This window comes from Styela clava, chromosome 15 (assembly GCF_964204865.1).
Source record: "Styela clava chromosome 15, kaStyClav1.hap1.2, whole genome shotgun sequence".
Classification (NCBI taxonomy): Eukaryota; Metazoa; Chordata; class Ascidiacea; order Stolidobranchia; family Styelidae; genus Styela; species Styela clava.
Genome location: NC_135264.1, coordinates 5555106 through 5578201, shown reverse-complemented (window position 1 = coordinate 5578201; position 23096 = coordinate 5555106). Strand labels below are relative to the sequence as shown.

Genomic DNA, 23096 nt, shown 5'->3' with positions numbered 1-23096 from the left:
CCTTCATAATTTTGAGCCTGAGAAGCTAAGATATTAATAACAATATCTAAGCCTAATAAAATTTGTAAAAATATTTACATGTATTTGTAGATTTTCCTTGCATCCGTCTTTGTCTAATTTTCTCAGTCCCTTCATAGTTCTGTGCCTGAGAAGCTAGAATAACATTAAAAGTATCTAAGCCTAATAAAAACCCTATTATTCCTAATGGCGGGAATGGTTCTAAATCTATCTATACCAAATAAAATATTAAAAACAAAAAAGCCATGGCAACCCTGTTAATACTTTTCTTCATTTGTCGGTGTCACGATATCCTGGTTCCTGTTGAAAATATCTTAAAAGTAGAAGAGAAAGAACTGATTATGACAAACACAGATAGGAAAATATGGATACAGCATATTACTAAAAAAGCTTTATTAATAAATATTCAATATCAGCAATAAACATCATACTTCGTGCAATATTGTATCAGTATTATTATCTTCAGAAAAATATTATACCGACAAAAATCAAAATTAACACTATAGATGGCAAGCCCTGTTAATACTTTTCTTCCTTTGTCGTTGTCACGATATCTTGTTTACCTGTTGAAAATATCTCCAAAAATACAATATAAAATAATGAATATGACAAATAAGAGAGATAGCTAAATATAGAAACAGCATATTACAAAAAAAACTTATTAAAAAATATACAATATCAGTAAGAAACGACAATATAAATAATAAATCAGTAATATACAATAACAGTAATAAAAAAATAAAAATAACGTACAATGAAAGAATCATATCAAACTTATCATAACAGGACATCAAACACAGGATTGCATTGCAGGGTGTTAGAATACAAATAACAATTGTATTTATTTTTCTGAGCTATGATTTAATTCATTAATAAATATACAATCAAAAATCCGTTTGCAAATATTCAGATTACATAAATATTTAGTTCCTCACGGGTCGACCCATGTCAAACTTCCGCAAATAATTCTTTTACAGTGTGTATGACATTTTGGTATAGTTTTAAACAACAGTCTTATTTGATATAAAAGACATGTGTATCTGCTGCCCAATGCATTTGTTTGCGATCTAATATTAGTAATCAGTGCACATACATACGAGCTCAAAGTACGTATGGCAATGAAATACAGTCTCAAACATCAGTCTAATTTTCTATATCAAAGTCTTGTGTGTGGACCCGATGCATTTGTTGGCTAGCACATCTCAGTTATGTTTAATAAAACTCTTCTTCTTATTCAAATAATTGAGTTGTATTTTCTTTTGAAAAACAGAAAGATTCGTCAAGTTCCATAATTGAAGAATCCTGTAAAAATATATATACATTTATTTCTTATGCACTTTTATAGTAGAGGAAGTAAACTATGAGCAACTTATTACGTATGATGAGGCTCTACAAGACGCCTATAACGTGTTGGGCGGTGACGCTGCGCGACATCAACTCCCTTAAGACTTATAACCTGCCAGTTTTCTCGATATTAACTACTACACATCTTTGAATATGATTGAAGTCTGTTACTGGCAATGAAATATCCAGTCTACATGAACCAAAGTACGAGAAACGAATAATATGTGATAAAAAACGTGAAATAGTGTGCTGATAAAAATGATTATTGTAGAGGTCGAAACGCATAATGTAGAAGCCAAAACAATTAACCCTACTTTTCACATAAGCCAATATATTGCGACATCTGTCATACTCGGTCATAATGTATTGGGTTGCTAAAGTTTACGACCAACCCAAGTATGTCTACAACATACATAATTCCAAAAGATGCAAACAATAGCAACATTAATTTATGCAATTTGAATAAACCCTATCATTTAACCAAAATATAAAACAAGCAAACAATCCGATTATTACAGCAATTAAATTGACACTACTTGAACGACAAACTTCCAATGCGAATTAACTTTTAAATAGCCGACCTGCAATGATCCGAAATAACTATAAACAAACAAGAATATGAGGAGACAATATCGATACAAGATTTTGTTGAAGTCAACATGCCTCTTTTCTCCCCACGAACAGAAGATGAATTGCCTTAAAGAGAGAAGTCTATGAGCGGTCATCCACCGAAAGTACAACGCCCGATAACTTTTGAAATAACTCCGGGTCAAATATATATACAGAAGAAAACAATTAAACTTTGTCTGTTGCTGAGTAAATAAATCTTAGTAGTAGTATGTGTAACATACTATTACATGCTTGAGATGGCTTAAAGATGGTATTTGATATCATACGAGGTTTGCAGTAAAAGAGTACATTGTTTTACAACATATTATTTGATACAATAACGCATGAAGTGTATATCTATTTTAAACAATACATTAACGTCCATTACATTATACTAGAGATTCCAACTAAGAGATGTACCGATACCTTTTGTCGCCGATACCAATCCGACAACAACGATAAAACGACGATATTAATATTTTAAAGCAGAAATTGCCGACATTTACATGCTATGTAATTATTATCTTAGGTGTTCAGTCCAAACAAGTTAAAGTAACAGTTTGCAAGCATTATTCATGCCACACAATTTTTCAAATTTGAAAAAGCCATATTTCAGATAAAAAGAAATTAATGTTTTGGATCCTGCTACGTTTTTCGATTTAAATACATTGTACACTGATGTTAATTATATCGGTGTTCGGTTAGAAAACTCATCGGGTTAGGCTACTGTAGGTGTTAAAAAAAATAAACGTTCACTCAATCTATCCAACTGATAAATCGAGTTGTGTGCGCAGAAATTTATGCCATGCCAACATTGTATTTTGTACTTTTGTAATGTTAAAATTGTCAATATAAAAAATAGGTTGCAAAGATAGTCAAATTAGTTGAGCTAGTTGGGCTGATGAATGGCTAAAATCAGTTCATAATCATATTCCCGTTTCTACTAGCGCGGTTGGGAAAAAGCATTGCTCCTATCTAACGAGGCTAATACCGCGAACACGATCACTCCAAGCAAAAAATAATTTTTATATCAGTATTTCAACCTACTTTTTAATTTCACACTATAATATTATGTTCTTTTTTAAACCAAGAGCAAAAAACTGTAAAATCAAAAACTATCATAAAGTCTTGACAACAAGAAAAATGAAAAAGTATGAAACGCAAAGAACTACAGAAACAAATGTTCGTAGAAGTATGTAATGGACAGACGTTTTTCTTCTTTACAGGTATCCCATATTTTCCTCTTTATATTGTTAACGGCGTTTTATATTTTGTACTAAACTAAAAGAGGGTTTATTTGATTTGGGAGATTTGTTTTCTTTAATATTTATAGTCACGTTAACTTATTTTAGAATTTGATTTTAAAACAATCGCACTACAAATAGGAGTTTCAGGATGTACCTACATGAAAGCCAGTAGAATCCGCATTTTTATTTTTTTAAAAGCTCAGACTGATATGATTTTGTCACAATTACATCCAACACGCGCCTTCAGTTAACAGTTAGCTGGACGTGTTTTATTTATTATTTATAAATGCCCACTTATTAGCAGAGGATCAGCTAAAATAGAAGAACAAACGATTAAGCAAAGGCCTAAATAATATGGCTCGGCATGTGTGCAATGTAAATGGGATATTTTCTGCCTTGCCAGCCTGTTTGGGACTGTTTTCTATGCGCTGGAAAATATGAATATTCTATGTAAGCGTCAAGTATACAACAGTGCAGGCTACTACAGATTTAGCAACCAATCACAAGAAATACATTGGATACCCGACAGCCAGAGTGCACCTTCTGAAAAGGAGTCGGAACAACAACCGTTGGAATATCAAGCGCACAAACCGATTATAAACAGATCGAGCAATAATCAAACACATCAATTTAATCACAATCAAAAACTATATGAAATATTTTGTACAGAGACAAAACAAAATGTAAAAGAAAAAACTAGCCTTGACAAAATGAAAAATTTGAAATGTTAGGAACTCCGGAAAAACGGCCCGCGAATGAACCCGAACGACTTTCGTGTACAAAATGACCACCTATTAGCGGAGGATGAGCTAAAAAGAAAAACATACGATTAAGCGAGGAGGGATTAATAAATATGACCTGGCATGCGTGCAGTGTAACTAAGATTTTTCTGGCTTGTCAGCTTGCTTAAAACAACTTAACTTGTTAACTTTTCGTTCAAAAATAAACCATTTCAATACACATATTAGAAACTATGAATATTTAGTGTCAGCGTCGGATAAATAACAATTCAGCTAATAAAACTGAACTAGACAGCAAACAACAGAAAATATCATTTTACTTCCTACAAGCATATTAAAAAGTTAATATTTAGGGTTGAAAATACGATTAAATTCCACGAGAAACTCAATGTTGGCTCGTGAGATACTAAGTAATTACTTTTCACCCAGTTATTTCTTTCTGGTCTTCCTGTTTTATAATTTGTACAACCCTGCTGTTTGATTTACATTTTTTCCCACCAAAACTAAGTCGTGTCTAATGAAGAATATAAGGGAGACAAAATCCGAAAAGTAACTTGCGTTTTTTTATGAATCTGTTGCTGTGCAGCTTTCAAACATCTGATCAAGCGTTTTCGTTATGGCGGAGATATAGTGTGAAGAATTTTGTGTAAAAAGAGGTGTTAGAAACAAGAATTTTGCAGTTCATTTACCTCTCTTCATTACATAGATTAAGATTTTCGCAAAATATCAATATATAATACAGCAATGCTCTGCAAAAGTACTCGCAATCCCTAATGAAAAACAAACTGATCAAGTTCGCTGCGACAAAATCAGAAAATTCTGGAAATTTACCTCCTAAAAGTCCCCATCTTGCGTGCTTTCAAATCTACCAATTTATTACGCTTCATCAGAGAATTAGAAGTGACCACTTCATTTCTTTCTTAAATTTGTGGAAACGTCCAACGCTTTTTTGTTGATACGTTTTCTTTCATTTCACCACTATATAGCTTAACATTCTTACTTTGCATCTTTATTGTTTTACTCTTACAATAAACATCATTTAGCATTCACAAATGTATTTTTGTACGGCTAAGACATTAACGCGACAATGACATAGAAATAAATTATTTTTATTTATTAGAATTTTTTGTATTTAAATAAAAATTTACCAAAGACAAATCTGGGTCGGGCATTCAAGTTAACAACAGAATTCAATTCAATTCAACGAAAGCATTAATTTCAAAAAACACCACCGAATGCAGATTTCAATTTTTTTAATTATTCCTAACCCGAATCCTAACCCAAGCTGGACAACTACTAATTTGTTATTTTAAAGCTTTAAGTTTTAAGTTCAATTCAATGAAGGCATTTTTTTCAAATCAAATCTCTCATTTTTCAAAGAAACATTTACAACTGTGGTAATATATCTAAATAATTAGTATATTGCACTATACGTTTTTTCAAAAATATTGAATTATTTCGAACTTTTCCGACCCAGCGGGGAAAAATTTGAATATTCCATCAAATCGAGGATTGAATAAATAACTTAAATCAACAAAAAGTTGTGGTGGGACAATGTGGTATTCGAAAATGATAAATTTTACAAAAATTGATTGATTTCAGAAAAATATTTAATTATTTTGATCTAATTTCGGCTTGGGGGTTAAAATTTGAATGTACCAATAATTTTTCGAACTATGGCATTATGTGAACTATATAAACTATGTCAAGTTTTGAGTTTATGAATGACAGAAAATGTAATTTGATAAATTAGATATGAATTGGATACATATTTCAACAAATCTATTTGTACCTGTCTGCTGTAGCAAAAAGGCAACATCAAATAAAACAACACTCCGTAGAATTTCCAAATTCTAAATCCTAACCATTCCAAGCTTGTCGAACTCCTGCGCTATCCTGAAAGCTCCCGCCAAGCCCCATTGTACCAAATGGTTGTAATTGAGAGCCCAATTCCCGACTTTATAAAGGGGAAGCATAATTTCGTGCAAGGTTATAGAAAATTAAAAGATTCAGGTTGAAAATCCTTGGCTTGCCATAACAACCCAAGATGTTTCAAAGTCATAATCAGAAAGCATCTAAGGGCACTATCATATAAGCAGAAACACCATAGCGCGCGACATCCGTGGAGATGACGGGTTCACTAAAACTTACAACTGTGCAACGGTATACAAACAGCAACGCTAATTTATTAGTTGTTGAAAGTTTAAATTTGAATATCTGAGATGAACTGTAGTTAAATTTGCATAATTAATAGATAATTTGATAGAAAAGTCCCATAATATAAAACTGTTTTAATTTAAAGGAACCTCGTCGAATCTCTGGAACAACACCAACAAACACCAAAAATTCGATTAAACCCTGGTTAATTAAAAACTACTGTTCTAGACTATTGAAAAACTGACAAAACGCTATGGCAACGAAATAAACCCATGAAGTACGAATACAATAAATACTATGAAATGAGGCCCGACCAATTGTATTAATGCAGCTGCAAATGCCCTCATTGCCTGTATTATAACCCCATTGATGGCGACTGGCGCATCCGCCGATACTTGTCAAACGATGGAAGAACGCCCAAAAGGGAACATAACCCGCGTCTTTCCGGAAATTATGTATACGAAATTAACCAATTAGCAAAATTTATCGCATACCAGCTAAAAACTGCACACTCGCCCGTGAACTAGAGGGTGGAAACCATTGCATTACATGACTCTACGAAATTATAAAAAAAAATGGGCGAAATATTTTGGACATCTTGTGAGAATAATTCACATATTTGCAGCTCTTCATGACTAGCGGGATTTAACATCATATATTAGTTTATACCTGACAAAATATGAATTGAAAGATTTATAAGATTACATACTTGCTCTTTACTCTCTAGACTAAATAGGCTTTCATCTAACTCTGTGATGCACCATACTATTAATTAACACTGTCGATTCCGTTTGATGCAATGACTTTTTCAAGCAGTGTTTTAGAAAACTGAAAATAAATATATGGTTTCATTATCAAGTTTTGGAGTCATAAATCCCAAAAAAATGCTGTTCGACAGAGGTAAAGCAAAGGTAATCTTTTAATAAAAATACATAAAAATATCAATTTAATGCCATATTATGTGCATACCGAGTCCATCTTACTTTAGGTGGAACTAAATTTCGTTGACCTAAGACATTATCAAGTTATTTAATTCACAAGACAGAAATACAGAGAAGAGATATAGTTAAAATAAATAAATGTTCACTCATTTTATCTAACTGATACATACTGAGTTGCGTGCACAGAATTTAAGCCATTATAACGTCGTATTTTGTTTTTTGCACATCGAAAAATTCCCATTCGATATATTTCTTCATAATTCCCGTGCAATGTTAAAAATGTCAATATAAAAAATTCGCTGCAAAAATAGCCAAATTAGTTGAGGTGATAAATGGCTAAAATCGTGTCATAATCATATTCCCGTTTCTATTCGCGCGGTTGGGAAACAACATTGTTCCTACCTAACGAGGCTAATACCGCGAACACGATCACTCCAAGCAAAAAATAATTTTCATGTCAGTATTTCAACCTACTTTTTAAAACATTCTGGAATAGAATAAAAGTTAATTATCTTGAAAATATCAGTCTACATTTAGCCGATATCGATACGAATTGCCGATATTACCGATACCCGATACCTTTTACCGAAAGCTTTTTAAATTAGTTTTGAAAAGCACTGACTGTATAACGACATTGATCATTTTAATCATTCCAAACCGAAATTGAAATAAATGAAAAGTCAATTTACCGCAATTAATGATAAAATAAAACAAGTAAATAATACACGATAGTTATATGAACATTTGTTAAAAAATTACTATTCAAGGCAAAAAATAATATTGCAAAATGAACATATCATATTGGGTTAGTTTAGCTGTCCTCAGTTAATATTTGGACGTGATTCGACTTAAAATCCTTCTAATTTGAATCGAGCAATCAAATTAGAACCAAGTTACAGTAAAAAAACGCGAATATCAGAACATAACCCGTAAGTTCAAATGACATTATTATTTCATGGCATCGTGATACCAAAACAAGTTTATATATGACCTATTATTAGGGGGGAAAAGGAGAACAAACGATAAGCGAGAGACTCAAGTAGAAAATGCGTGTAAAAATTCACACTATAATATTATGGTCTTTTTTAAACCAAGAGCTAAAAACTGTAAAAAAAAATCATAAAGTCTTGACAACAAAAAGAAATGAAAAAGTATGAAACGCAAAGAACTGCAGAAAATGTTCGTAGAAATATAAAATGGACGGACATTTTTCTTCTTTACAGGTATCCCATATTTTCCTCTTTATAATGTTAACGGCGTTCTATAAATTTATACTAAACCCAAAGAGGGTTTATTTGATTTGGGAGATTCGTTTTCTATAATATTTATAGTTACGTTAACATATTTTAAAAGATGATTTTAATTAAAGCAATCGCACTAAAAATAAGAGTTTTAATATGTACCTACATGAAAGCCATCAGTAGAATTCGCATTTTTATTTTTTTTAAAAGCTCAAACTTGTATAATTTTGTCACAATTACATCCAACAAGCGCCTTCAGTTAACAGTTGATTGGACGTGTTTTATCCTAAAATATTCTAACACTCTCCATCTTCAAAATTAGAAGCAATTTGAGAGGGAAAAACGAGTTTATAAATGTCCTAAAATAGAAGAACAAACGATTAAGCAAAAGCTTAAATAATATGACTCGGCATGTGTGAGTCATATTATTGTAATTTGAATGTACCAAAAATTTTTCGAACTATGACATTATGTGAACGATATGAACTATGTCAAGTTTCGGGTTTATGAATGACCGAAAATGTAATTTGATAAATTAGATATGAATTAGATATATATTCAAACAAATCTATTCGTACCTGTCTGCAGTGGCGCAGCCATTCGGGGTCGAACCCCCCCCCCCCTTTGGAATTTTTTCGAAAACAGAAAAAGTCGCCGATAACACGTGCAATTGCTTTCTGCTAAAATCGCCGTATATTTTCATCGAGGCGGCGTTATTTACGCCGTAAACGCCTTCTCGTTGGTATTTATTCTCTCTAAATCACAAATTTGTGCCAGGGGAACAATTATAATTATTTTATTTTTGTACTCGCACGGAATTGTGAAAACTGAAAAAGCGTGCAATTGCCTTCTGCTAAAATCGCCGATTGATTTCATCAGTGTGCTATTTAGGCGGTAAACCATTACTTTAAAATTGTCGTCGAAAATTTTAGTGTTATCATTAAACAAGGTTGAAAACGCGTTTTTGCCCCTGCTAGTGATGATATATAAGATAATTAATCTGAAGTATATCCATCAATTTTTATTCCAATGAAATAAATTTTACTACATGAGAATTTACAGCAGATTTACGGATTTTTCGAAAGCTTTTATCTTTAAAAATAATCGGAGTGGCAGCATTGCGATTGAACGGAGTCAATGTTACAAGCACATCTCAAATTTGTCGAATTCGCAAAATAGAAAAAATACGGATCAAAATAATACATAATAGGGCAGTTTACCACACAATTTTATGCGGAATTCCGTGATGTTTTAGAGTGGCTCTTGTTTTGTCGGCGCAACCGCAGGTTAAATTGAAGACAATTAAATTAATAAAGCAGGGCATTTTAAATATGCCCTTATCGGTCATGGATTGGTTACCTTGCGCAAGAGAAAAATCATTTTTCGTTAGAAAAGGCGGCTCTTTTAACAAGTGACGCAATCGCGGCGACAGGTTGAAAATCCTTGGCTTGCCATAACAACCCAAGATGTTTCAAAGTCATAATCAGAAAGCATCTAAGGGCACTATCATATAAGCAGAAACACCATAGCGCGCGACATCCGTGGAGATGACGGGTTCACTAAAACTTACAACTGTGCAACGGTATACAAACAGCAACGCTAATTTATTAGTTGTTGAAAGTTTAAATTTGAATATCTGAGATGAACTGTAGTTAAATTTGCATAATTAATAGATAATTTGATAGAAAAGTCCCATAATATAAAACTGTTTTAATTTAAAGGAACCTCGTCGAATCTCTGGAACAACACCAACAAACACCAAAAATTCGATTAAACCCTGGTTAATTAAAAACTACTGTTCTAGACTATTGAAAAACTGACAAAACGCTATGGCAACGAAATAAACCCATGAAGTACGAATACAATAAATACTATGAAATGAGGCCCGACCAATTGTATTAATTCAGCTGCAAATGCCCTCATTGCCTGTATTATAACCCCATTGATGGCGACTGGCGCATCCGCCGATACTTGTCAAACGATGGAAGAACGCCCAAAAGGGAACATAACCCGCGTCTTTCCGGAAATTATGTATACGAAATTAACCAATTAGCAAAATTTATCGCATACCAGCTAAAAACTGCACACTCGCCCGTGAACTAGAGGGTGGAAACCATTGCATTACATGACTCTACGAAATTATAAAAAAAAAATGGGCGAAATATTTTGGACATCTTGTGAGAATAATTCACATATTTGCAGCTCTTCATGACTAGCGGGATTTAACATCATATATTAGTTTATACCTGACAAAATATGAATTGAAAGATTTATAAGATTACATACTTGCTCTTTACTCTCTAGACTAAATAGGCTTTCATCTAACTCTGTGATGCACCATACTATTAATTAACACTGTCGATTCCGTTTGATGCAATGACTTTTTCAAGCAGTGTTTTAGAAAACTGAAAATAAATATATGGTTTCATTATCAAGTTTTGGAGTCATAAATCCCAAAAAAATGCTGTTCGACAGAGGTAAAGCAAAGGTAATCTTTTAATAAAAATACATAAAAATATCAATTTAATGCCGCCATATTATGTGCATACCGAGTCCATCTTACTTTAGGTGGAACTAAATTTCGTTGACCTAAGACATTATCAAGTTATTTAATTCACAAGACAGAAATACAGAGAAGAGATATAGTTAAAATAAATAAATGTTCACTCATTTTATCTAACTGATACATACTGAGTTGCGTGCACAGAATTTAAGCCATTATAACGTCGTATTTTGTTTTTTGCACATCGAAAAATTCCCATTCGATATATTTCTTCATAATTCCCGTGCAATGTTAAAAATGTCAATATAAAAAATTCGCTGCAAAAATAGCCAAATTAGTTGAGGTGATAAATGGCTAAAATCGTGTCATAATCATATTCCCGTTTCTATTCGCGCGGTTGGGAAACAACATTGTTCCTACCTAACGAGGCTAATACCGCGAACACGATCACTCCAAGCAAAAAATAATTTTCATGTCAGTATTTCAACCTACTTTTTAAAACATTCTGGAATAGAATAAAAGTTAATTATCTTGAAAATATCAGTCTACATTTAGCCGATATCGATACGAATTGCCGATATTACCGATACCCGATACCTTTTACCGAAAGCTTTTTAAATTAGTTTTGAAAAGCACTGACTGTATAACGACATTGATCATTTTAATCATTCCAAACCGAAATTGAAATAAATGAAAAGTCAATTTACCGCAATTAATGATAAAATAAAACAAGTAAATAATACACGATAGTTATATGAACATTTGTTAAAAAATTACTATTCAAGGCAAAAAATAATATTGCAAAATGAACATATCATATTGGGTTAGTTTAGCTGTCCTCAGTTAATATTTGGACGTGATTCGACTTAAAATCCTTCTAATTTGAATCGAGCAATCAAATTAGAACCAAGTTACAGTAAAAAAACGCGAATATCAGAACATAACCCGTAAGTTCAAATGACATTATTATTTCATGGCATCGTGATACCAAAACAAGTTTATATATGACCTATTATTAGGGGGGGAAAGGAGAACAAACGATAAGCGAGAGACTCAAGTAGAAAATGCGTGTAAAAATTCACACTATAATATTATGGTCTTTTTTAAACCAAGAGCTAAAAACTGTAAAAAAAAATCATAAACTCTTGACAACAAAAAGAAATGAAAAAGTATGAAACGCAAAGAACTGCAGAAAATGTTCGTAGAAATATAAAATGGACGGACATTTTTCTTCTTTACAGGTATCCCATATTTTCCTCTTTATAATGTTAACGGCGTTCTATAAATTTATACTAAACCCAAAGAGGGTTTATTTGATTTGGGAGATTCGTTTTCTATAATATTTATAGTTACGTTAACATATTTTAAAAGATGATTTTAATTAAAGCAATCGCACTAAAAATAAGAGTTTTAATATGTACCTACATGAAAGCCATCAGTAGAATTCGCATTTTTATTTTTTTTAAAAGCTCAAACTTGTATAATTTTGTCACAATTACATCCAACAAGCGCCTTCAGTTAACAGTTGATTGGACGTGTTTTATCCTAAAATATTCTAACACTCTCCATCTTCAAAATTAGAAGCAATTTGAGAGGGAAAAACGAGTTTATAAATGTCCTAAAATAGAAGAACAAACGATTAAGCAAAAGCTTAAATAATATGACTCGGCATGTGTGCAATGTAAATTGGATATTTTATGCCTTGCCAGCCTGTTTGGGATTGTTTTCTATGCGCTGGAAAATATGAATATCCAGTGTAAGCGTAAAATATACAACAGTGCAGCCTAGAACAGATTTAGCAACCAATCACAAGAAATCTTTTTTTTTTACTACATTGAATACCCGACAACCAGACTGCACCTTCTGAAAAGGAGTCAGAACAACACTCGTTGGAATATCGAGCGCACAAACCGAGGATAAACAGATCGAGCAATAATCAAACACAGCAATTTGATAACAATTATAAACTATATGAAATATTTTGTACAGGGACAAAACAAAATGTGAAATAAAAAACTAGCCTTGACAAAATGAAAAATTTGAAATGTCAGAAACTCTGTAAAAACGGCTCAAGAATGAACCTGAACGACTTTAGCGATTATTGCTGCATTGTATTGTATTAGCACTTATTAGCAGAGGATCAGCTAAAAAAGAAAAACATACGATTGAGCGAGGAATTATTAAATATGACCTGGCATGCGTGCAGTGTAACTAAAATTTTTCTAGCTTGTCAGCTTGCTTAAAACATTTTAATTTTTCGTTCAAAAATAAACCATTTCAACACACATATTAGAAACTATTAATATTCAGTGTCAGCGTTGGAAAAATAACTATTCTAAAGTATTCGCAATCCCTAATGAAGAACAAACTGATCAGTGTCGTTGCGACAAAATCTGAAAATTCTGAAGATTTGATAAAAAGTCCTCATGTTGCGTGTTTTCGAATCCACCAATTTACTACGCTTCATCGGAGAATTAGAAGTGACCATTTCATTTATTTCTTAAATTCGTGGAAACAACGAGCGCTTTTTTGTTAAAACATTTTCTTTCATTACCCCACTATTTAGCTTAACATTCTTACTTTGCATCTTTACTGTTTAACTCAAAGTAAAATACAATTCACATCATTTAGCATTCACAAATGTATTTTCGTACGACTGAGACATTCACACGACAATGACTTAGAAATAAATTATTATTTATCAGAATTTTTTGTATTTAAATAAAAATTTACCATATACAAATCTGGGTTGGGCATTTAAGTTAACAGATTTAAATTCAATTCAACGAAAGCATTTATTTCAAAAAACACCCATGAATGCAGATTTCAAATTCTTCAATTTCTCCTAACCCGAAACCTAACCCAAGCCGGACAACCACTAATTTGTTAACGACGGATTTAAATTCAATTCAATGAAAGCATTAATTTCAAATCAAATCTCTCATTTTTCAAAAAAACTTTTCCGATCTAGCGGGGAAATATTTGAATATTCCATTAAATCGAGGACTAATATAAACAAGAGAGCTGTGCTCAAATATTTGGACACGTCACAAGGTGTCGCTATTTTTTATTCCGACACATAAAAAACGCGAATCTTTGAGGTCCACAGAAATAATTGAAATAAGTAAAAGTAATAGCCTTCTGGCAAAAAAATCAATCTTTAACCACTGAAAATTTCAAAGCAATTGTTCAGTATTCGTAAAGAAAAGCGATTTCATCATGACGAAAGAGAAGAATACTAACATAAACAACAACAAAATATTGAAACGATCGTTATGTACACTGACGTGTCCAAAAACTTAATTCAACAAAAACTTGCGGTGGCACAATGTGGTATTCGAAGATGGTAAATTTTACAAAAATTGATTGATTTCAGAAAAATATTAATTATTTCGATCTAATTTCGGCTTGGGGGTTGAAATTTGAATGTACCAAAAATTTTTCGAACTATGACATTATGTGAACGATATGAACTATGTCAAGTTTCGGGTTTATGAATGACCGAAAATGTAATTTGATAAATTAGATATGAATTAGATATATATTCAAACAAATCTATTCGTACCTGTCTGCAGTGGCGCAGCCATTCGGGGTCGAACCCCCCCCCCCCCCTTTGGAATTTTTTCGAAAACAGAAAAAGTCGCCGATAACACGTGCAATTGCTTTCTGCTAAAATCGCCGTATATTTTCATCGAGGCGGCGTTATTTACGCCGTAAACGCCTTCTCGTTGGTATTTATTCTCTCTAAATCACAAATTTGTGCCAGGGGAACAATTATAATTATTTTATTTTTGTACTCGCACGGAATTGTGAAAACTGAAAAAGCGTGCAATTGCCTTCTGCTAAAATCGCCGATTGATTTCATCAGTGTGCTATTTAGGCGGTAAACCATTACTTTAAAATTGTCGTCGAAAATTTTAGTGTTATCATTAAACAAGGTTGAAAACGCGTTTTTGCCCCTGCTAGTGATGATATATAAGATAATTAATCTGAAGTATATCCATCAATTTTTATTCCACTGAAATAAATTTTACTACATGAGAATTTACAGCAGATTTACGGATTTTTCGAAAGCTTTTATCTTTAAAAATAATCGGAGTGGCAGCATTGCGATTGAACGGAGTCAATGTTACAAGCACATCTCAAATTTGTCGAATTCGCAAAATAGAAAAAATACGGATCAAAATAATACATAATAGGGCAGTTTACCACACAATTTTATGCGGAATTCCGTGATGTTTTAGAGTGGCTCTTGTTTTGTCGGCGCAACCGCAGGTTAAATTGAAGACAATTAAATTAAGCAGGGCATTTTAAATATGCCCTTATCGGTCATGGATTGGTTACCTTGCGCAAGAGAAAAATCATTTTTCGTTAGAAAAGGCGGCTCTTTTAACAAGTGACGCAATCGCGGCGACTGTTCGGCGTGGATTTCGAGGCGGTGAATTAGTATTTTTGATTTACTGGTATACTTTATATCTATTTTCATTGTATGAAGTAAAATTGTACTACACGTGATTTTATATCAGATATCGAGATTTTACTAACGGCGATAACGAGGTCACAAGATTGCAAAAATACGTATCAAAATTAAATATATCAGGCAGCTTATCTCATTGTTTTATGTCCACGGCAGTAATGTTTTTATTTTGACGTAGAAAGTCGAGACCGCGAGTTGCGTTGGGGAAAATAAAATTAATATATACGTAAGGACATTTTAGAATCTCGTGGTTGTCATGAATTGAATATTTTACGCGACAGAAGCTGAGAAGGCGGCTCTTAACGAGCGCGTGATCGCGGTGACTGCTACAGACGGCATTAGTAATTAGCAATAGCTAATTAGCCACTATCATATAAGCACAAACACCAAATCTCGCGACATCCTTGGAGATGACGGGTTCACTAAAACTTACAACTGCGCAACGCTATACAAACAGCAACGCTAATTTATAAGTTGTTGAAAGTGTAAGTTTAAATATCTGGGATGAATTGTAGTTAAATTTGCATAATTAGTAGACGCTGGGATAGAAATTCCCATAATAGAAAACTTGCTTTAATTTGAAGGAAGCTCATCGAACCCCTGTTACTCCAACAAAAAAACAAAAAGTCGATTGAACCCTGGTTAAAAACTACTCTTATAGACTATTGAATAGACTATTGAAAAACTAACAAAACGCTATGGCAACGAAATAAACCCATAAAGTACGAATACAAAAAATACTATAAAATGAGGCCCGACTAATTGTATTAATGCAGCCGCAATTGCCCCATTACCAGTAATATAACCCGATTGCTGGCGGACTGCCGCATACTTTGATACTTGTCAAACGATGGGAGAACGCCGAAAAGAAACATAACCCGCGGCTTTTCCGGGAATTGTGCATACGAAACTAACAAAGCAGGAACATTTATTGCATATCAGCTAAAAACTGCACACCTCTCGTGAACTAGCGGGTGGAAACCATTGCAATATATGACTTTACGAAATTATATAAATAAAATTGGGCGGAATATTATGGACATCTTGTGAGGATAATTCAAATATTTGCAGTTCTTCCTGACTAGCGGGATTTAACATGATATATCAGTTTATACCGGACAAAATATGAATTGAAAGATTTATAAGATTTCATACTTGCTCTTTACTCTTTACACTATATAGGCTTCCATCTCACTCCGTGAGGCACCAGACTAATAACAATGTCCGTTTGATGCAATGACTCTTTCAAGCAGTGACTTAGAAAACTGAAAATAAATATATAGTTTCATTATCAAGTTTTGGAGTTACAAATCACAAAAAATGCTTATTAACAGAGGTAAAGCAAAGATAAGCTTATATTAAAAATACATAAACAATATTATTTTAACCACGTGGAAATGCCATTATTGCCGATTCATTCATGGGTTAGTATCAATTAAAAAAGTGTTTTAACAATGTTGAGTTACGTGAACATTCAACAGTATTGTAGTGATTACCAATTTACGAAGTTCTTTAATTATTATTTAACACGAAAAGTAACACCGACTCGATCTAAAATTAAACGCATAGAAATGTCCAACTATCCGCTTCAAAAATATTGCACCCTGGGGTCAATAATGATGGTATTGTTCGCCCAAAATTGGGACCGTAATTTACTAACTGTGATAGAAATCCTACACAGAAGATAGAAATCAAAATAAAATTAATTTGTGTTGTGAATGCACTTGTTGTACGTGATTGTGAACTCACAATCATGTCCGAAATATAAAAACTACGATATCAGCCGTGATAATTAATATTTACTAGTGGATAAAAAAGTGCTTTAAATATAGTCTAACAATATTAATTGGATTGTCGGCCGCCAAAAAGATCGCGGTGACAAATAATTCACTGAGGCCTTCGATTACGACAAAATTATGAAATAAAAATGCCACACTGTTCAAGTAAAATCCGAAAAAAAAAAGTATTGTCACGGCGATGGTTTCGGCGGCCGACATCCCAATTGATGTCGTTCAAAATGACAATACTGATTATTCGGTGTCCGTTAAAAATATTCGATTAACTCGATTAAAAAATACGATTTTGCCCGCCAGTGATCACGGCGCAAGTAAATAATCATTGAATGGAAATAAAACTTCAACTTCATAACAATAAATTCCAAGTAATAGTTTCATATTTCGTGCATTTGATCGGCGCTACATGCGAGCGTATTTTTGTACACATAAACCATTATGACACTACTGACATCTCTCTGAAATTAATTTTCCCGAATTTTTAATGTTTTATTTCCAAATGCGGGTACCCGCTGACTACGGATTAATAGTCGACGTTTAAAATACGACTTGTAAAATATTCACCAACACCATCAGGCAAAGAGAGACGGGCTACAACGTAACCTCCATTGAAAAATCCTGGCTGCATCCCTTGATGCGGCAATATTTAAAATGCGGTATTTATTGGCTTAATTGTGTTCAATGAAACCTGCAGTTGCGACGACTTACGTCTTACGACAATATAAAATCATTACAACTCAAAATTACCGCGTCAATCAGCGGACTTGAAATGAAGAACAATGAAACCAAGTGGAACAACACTGAATCCGCCCCGCCGCAGGCCTGTCACTCTGATTATTTTTAAGGTTTCACCGTTTGAAATATCCCAAGATATAGACAAAATACGAACGATTGTAATTTAAATTATTGCGAAAAAAAATCAATCGATAAATTTTGCATTAATTATTTTATATATCGTCACATACCGAGAAAACGTCGTATGCGGCTCCATAGGTAGTTAGTTGCAAAATAGACAAAAGGTACATCGCGTGAATAATTTACTGTGTTTCGATTTCAGTTACTATTATGGCATATATTTTGAAGAAATTCTAACATAACACCAAATTTTGTGATTTACAATGTCTAAAAAGCGTTTTCAATCTGCTGCAAAATTGCTAAAACAAAACTTATGGTGATATCTTCCGTTTTATATTTTAATTTTAATATTTTATAATGCCGCAATCAAGAAATTGGGTTGCGGATTCACCTCTATATCATTTATTTCTTCACCGATTTTTATAATATAGTATTCTAACTTGTTTGTGATTAATGTAAATTAGAAAGATTCAGAAGATTTTAAAAACATACCTGCTCTTTAGACTCGATGCATTCACCTCTCTCAGTGATGCATAATCGGACAAATAACTCCGCATGTCTTTTGATGTATAATGATAAACTGTCTTTTCCGCTTTCAAGTTTCAGAAAGCTGAACTTTATGCGAGATAATGAACTGCAAGTAAATTTTGTATAATATTGATTTGAAGACATTTTAGACATTATATATATAAATATAAGAACATGACAGATCATGACTAGGGAAGAAACGATAGCAAAATAAGGAATATATTCCCAGATTCAAACGCTTATGAACATAAGGCTACTAGCAATATAGATATAAGCTGACTATAGTAGATTTACAATTTGTGGGATCTCATGTATATAGTAACCTTCGAAATTTTAGTCTTCGACACAAATCCCATTGTTAACCAGTACTAAAGGGTGTACGATAACCGGTTATATTGATGCATATTGGTGCACTTGATTCTACTCACTCATATAATATCGTTATTGGAAACTTAATGCGATTTTAGTTCGAAACACATGTGAACACGAATGTCATGGTTAACTAGTACCAAAAGGGGGTAAGATACACGATTAATCAAGTCAAGACAAGTTTTTTTTTCCAACCAGTAATAAGTATCACAACCATAAAATACGACACGAAGAAAATTTACACCGTTTTACTGGGGAAGGGACGTAGCGGGGAACCAAACTGGTTATCGAGCAGCAACACCAAAGTTCCTAATATCTAATTAAAAAAGTAAGAATTCTAGAATTTTGAAACTACTATATCTTATATTGACGGGGAGTGACGTATATGAAAGAGACCATTCAGTAGAAATTATATAGGAGAGTTTATATTAATTAAGCTCTTTTCAATATACATGATTAGGCATAACATGACGTGACCCGCACTAACAATGGGGAAAATAGGACACGCATTTCTATTTCTCTATTTTTAAATAGACATGAACATGGTTGGTATGATAACATAAGACTTTTACCAAGGGGATAAGAACCAAAAAGGTGTTTACACTTGGTTGAATATACAGTATCGTTTTTGGAAAATTTAGTTGAAACGCGAGTTCTTTAAGGTGTAAGATTAACGGCTATCTTAATTCACATAGTATGACTCACTCTGATAATATCATTATTGGAAATTTGGGACGATTCCAGTTTGAACTAGTTGGGAACATCATTGGCATGAATATCAACTGTGAACTACCCGAGCGTACAGGTCACAATGAACCACAGTTACCTTTAAAAAATTAGCCTGATTACTTTATATAGAATGTTAGTTAGTGTCAACTACCATTTGTATTCATCAGATTAATGAAAAAGATCAGGACTACGATTTCAAAAATGTCAGACATACTAGTATATATAGGCATCCTATGATAAACAACAAGTTAAACAATAAGTTTTAATATTCGCATGGTTATTAAGTTGGGGTTGTGTTTTAACCGAATTGCACTTAACGAGGCATAGTTTTATTTATGCTGGCCTAATAACCTTTAAATAGACTGACTTTTCAAGATAGTAATTGGCCTTTTGGTTTGGACGATTAAACGAAACGACAGCAGATGGGACAACACAGCAGTTAGCCCCTGCGCTGTATTGACTATGTTATTATTCACCGGATATTGCTACAGTTAATTGTTAGGACAGAATATTTAATTCCGCGATTCTACGTAATGAGCATGGTTTGGTTTAACAGATTTTGCCATAAACAATTATGAGCGCGCATTGGTGGCCCAACTGACAAAAATAAGACCAATTTAATGCATTCCTGTATCTCGACTATTAGGCGGGAACGAAAACAAGCTTAATTTTTATTTCTAAAACATGGCCCTAGCCTTATTCACTCGGCCGACTCAATAGCCAGAATAAAACGGTAGTTGTGCGTATCATGTTATTATGAAATTTTGAGATTGTAATTTTTAGAAAATTTTATTTGACACACAAACCAAAAACTGAGCTCATACTCAATATATTGAACATAATATTTGTTTGTAGATTTCCCGAAAAAAAAACAATATATCATTTATTTATACTATAGACATCTAAAATGAAAAGATTTCAAATGATTTGGTTACATACTTGCTTTTCAGACTTGATAGGCCTCCATCTCACTCAGTGATGAAAAGCTGGCTCTTGACGAATTTCTTTTGGTACAATGATAAATTGTCCTGTCAACTTTCAAGCAGTGTTTTAAGCTGAAAATCAATATATATGTCATGATTTTGTGCAAGCCAATTCTAAATTTGATTCAAACTAAATTTCGTTGAGCAAACTATGTCATTAGGTAGTTAATTCACACAAATGCTATTTGACAGAGACACTGCAAAGCAAAAAATATACGTTGGTTTCAATAAAATACGTAACGGGTAAATTTAGACGAATAAAATTTATTCAGGATTGCCATTAAATTTCAAATATTATAGATTACCATAGAAATTGCTTTTCATCGACTCTACAGTTACAGGTATTTGTAATCATTCAATTTTATAAATTCAGCTTAATATTTTATAACATATCAGGTGTAGTTTTTAAACTGCACGAGTTGCAAATATTACAATAACAGTAAAATACCCAATGAACTTTTATTACTGTTTCATGGAGTATATGACTAATTACCTCTGATCAGTAACTTGTAGAATTATCACATTGTTCACGGTGGGGATCGCAAACTGGGGATCGCTATCCAGCAGAGAAGCGAGCAACGAATTTCAGGGGTCGCAAAGAGTACACCAATTTGATACAAGGTACTGTATTTATAGTACTATTTCGGACTTCTGCTTCAAAACACAATTATTAAAACTTGTGCAAAATCTAAATATTAAATTTCGATAGAATGCACAGGATAAAATAAGCGGCATAACAATGTTGGCTCGCATCGAACTATTTATCATTTTAAACGTGAACGTGGGTCTTACTTTTTTGGAATTTTGATTCGGAAGACAATTATTTAACTTTGTGAAAATATAAAACACACGATCAAATATGTGGCATGACTATGCCGACTTTGATCGCAAGACCCGAGACGCGGTGCGCTCGCATCTAATTGTTTAGCATTCTAAACGAAAACAGTGGTGTACAGGAATAAAATAGGCAAAAAATTCAAATAAAATGTTTAAATGATATTTACTTGTATTATTCCTCGTTCGTTACTTTGTGTCTTTGAATCTTCAACCTTTAATAGTTTTGCATCTGAAAAAAGTTGAAATATTGATAAATAAACTGTCGCAGAACTGTAGCTAGCATATTCAATGAACAGCGGGGCTGAATCTATCGGGTTTTCTGCACGAAGCTCCCGCCGCCTTTTAAAATGACATATTAGTAATTATCAATTTGGGGGTAGGAACGATTTATAAATTTGAATTTACAGCACAATCTGCATTCCTAACTTAAACTACCAAGATGGCGCACAACCTGAACCCTAACCAGGTACACATACTGTGTTCAGGTTGTGCGCCATCTCGGTAGTTTAAGTTAGGAATGCAGATCGTGCTGGAAATTCAAGATGACGCACAACTTGAACCCTAACCAGGTACACATACTGTGTTCAGGTTGTGCGCCATCTTGGTACGAATACTATGGGAGCACCCTATACACAATAAAATATGAAAGTGGAAAGGCTACGCGAATCTCTAATAAACCATTGATTTTGCGCTACATTTGCGAAAGTTTTGAAAGTTATGCAATACATTCATGTAAATCTTGTCCTGTTGAATGCAGCTTAGGTAGTGACGTAGATTAGTATATTACGTTTAAGTTTCTTAATATGATAAGTCTATGTATTGCCATATAGCTTTAAAGTTCGACCAGTTGTGAGGAAACGATTGAACCCGATGTTAGTGAGTTCGATGCAAAAGAGAATCACCCACCAATCAAGACTTCTGTAATAGGTTAATAATTCCAATTCGTATAGGCCCGAAAACCTCTAATTTACCACTTATACAATAGAAAAATGAAAGCAATAGAATAGCAATGAAAACAATAAATATAAATAACATTTAGCTCACCTGAATATTGTTTCGAACTCGCTGTCATAACCCAACAGTCAGCTTATCCATACATCCTACCAAAATCAAACCTTATCCTACGACAAACATTTGTGACTGCGATGTCGCTTGTGGCTTCCCGCGCACAAATATTTGACGAAAAAAGCTAACTGATTGTTGTAATCAAATATTTTTAACTGATTACTTTGATTACTCCAGATTGCCGTTACTAGCCGATCACGCTTCTAACGCATGATCTCAAAAATGCAGAATGAAGATGACGGTTGGGATTTGCTTCATACATTTTCTGATCGCATAATAAGGTATTTTCGGGGGTGTTTATCTCGGTGACCGTACATTTCAACCCACGTACATTTGAACCATGTACATTTGAACCCATGTGTATATCCGCGGGTTCAATCTATATGCGGGTGCTAAAACCCATGGGTTAGAGTTAGTATGGGTTCAGATAACCGTAAAACAAAAAAAATCCTTAAGTGCAATAGTACGCAGGTGCAATTGTCGTAGGTTCAAATGTACACGGGTTCCAATGTAATGGAACCGTTCATCTCAGAGCTCACATTTTTACATCAGTGACGGGAGCTTAGTACAAAGAATCCAGCATTTCCATTATATTTGTCGTTTCATATTTGTCGAGTAAACGCGCACCTGGATGTCATCAAAAATGTAACCTTCCTTCCA

At 33.3% G+C, this 23096-nt stretch overlaps 1 long non-coding RNA gene across 3 annotated transcripts; it reads right to left on the bottom strand.

The window, feature by feature from the left end:
- Nucleotides 1–273: 273 nt before the first annotated feature.
- On the bottom strand, nucleotides 274–22525 carry LOC144432440 (uncharacterized). 3 transcript variants are annotated; one of them, XR_013480671.1, is made up of 6 exons: nucleotides 22416–22525; nucleotides 21539–21600; nucleotides 20491–20606; nucleotides 18418–18559; nucleotides 16433–16542; nucleotides 274–1320 (listed from the first exon to the last, which is right to left on the bottom strand). It is a non-coding gene; the product is annotated as an uncharacterized LOC144432440 (long non-coding RNA). The 3 variants fall into 3 exon arrangements; XR_013480669.1 differs by lacking the exon at nucleotides 22416–22525 and having other exon boundaries at nucleotides 21539–21612; XR_013480670.1 differs by lacking the exons at nucleotides 274–1320; nucleotides 22416–22525 and adding an exon at nucleotides 10422–10702 and having other exon boundaries at nucleotides 21539–21612.
- Between the last annotated feature and the right edge of the window lie 571 nt (nucleotides 22526–23096).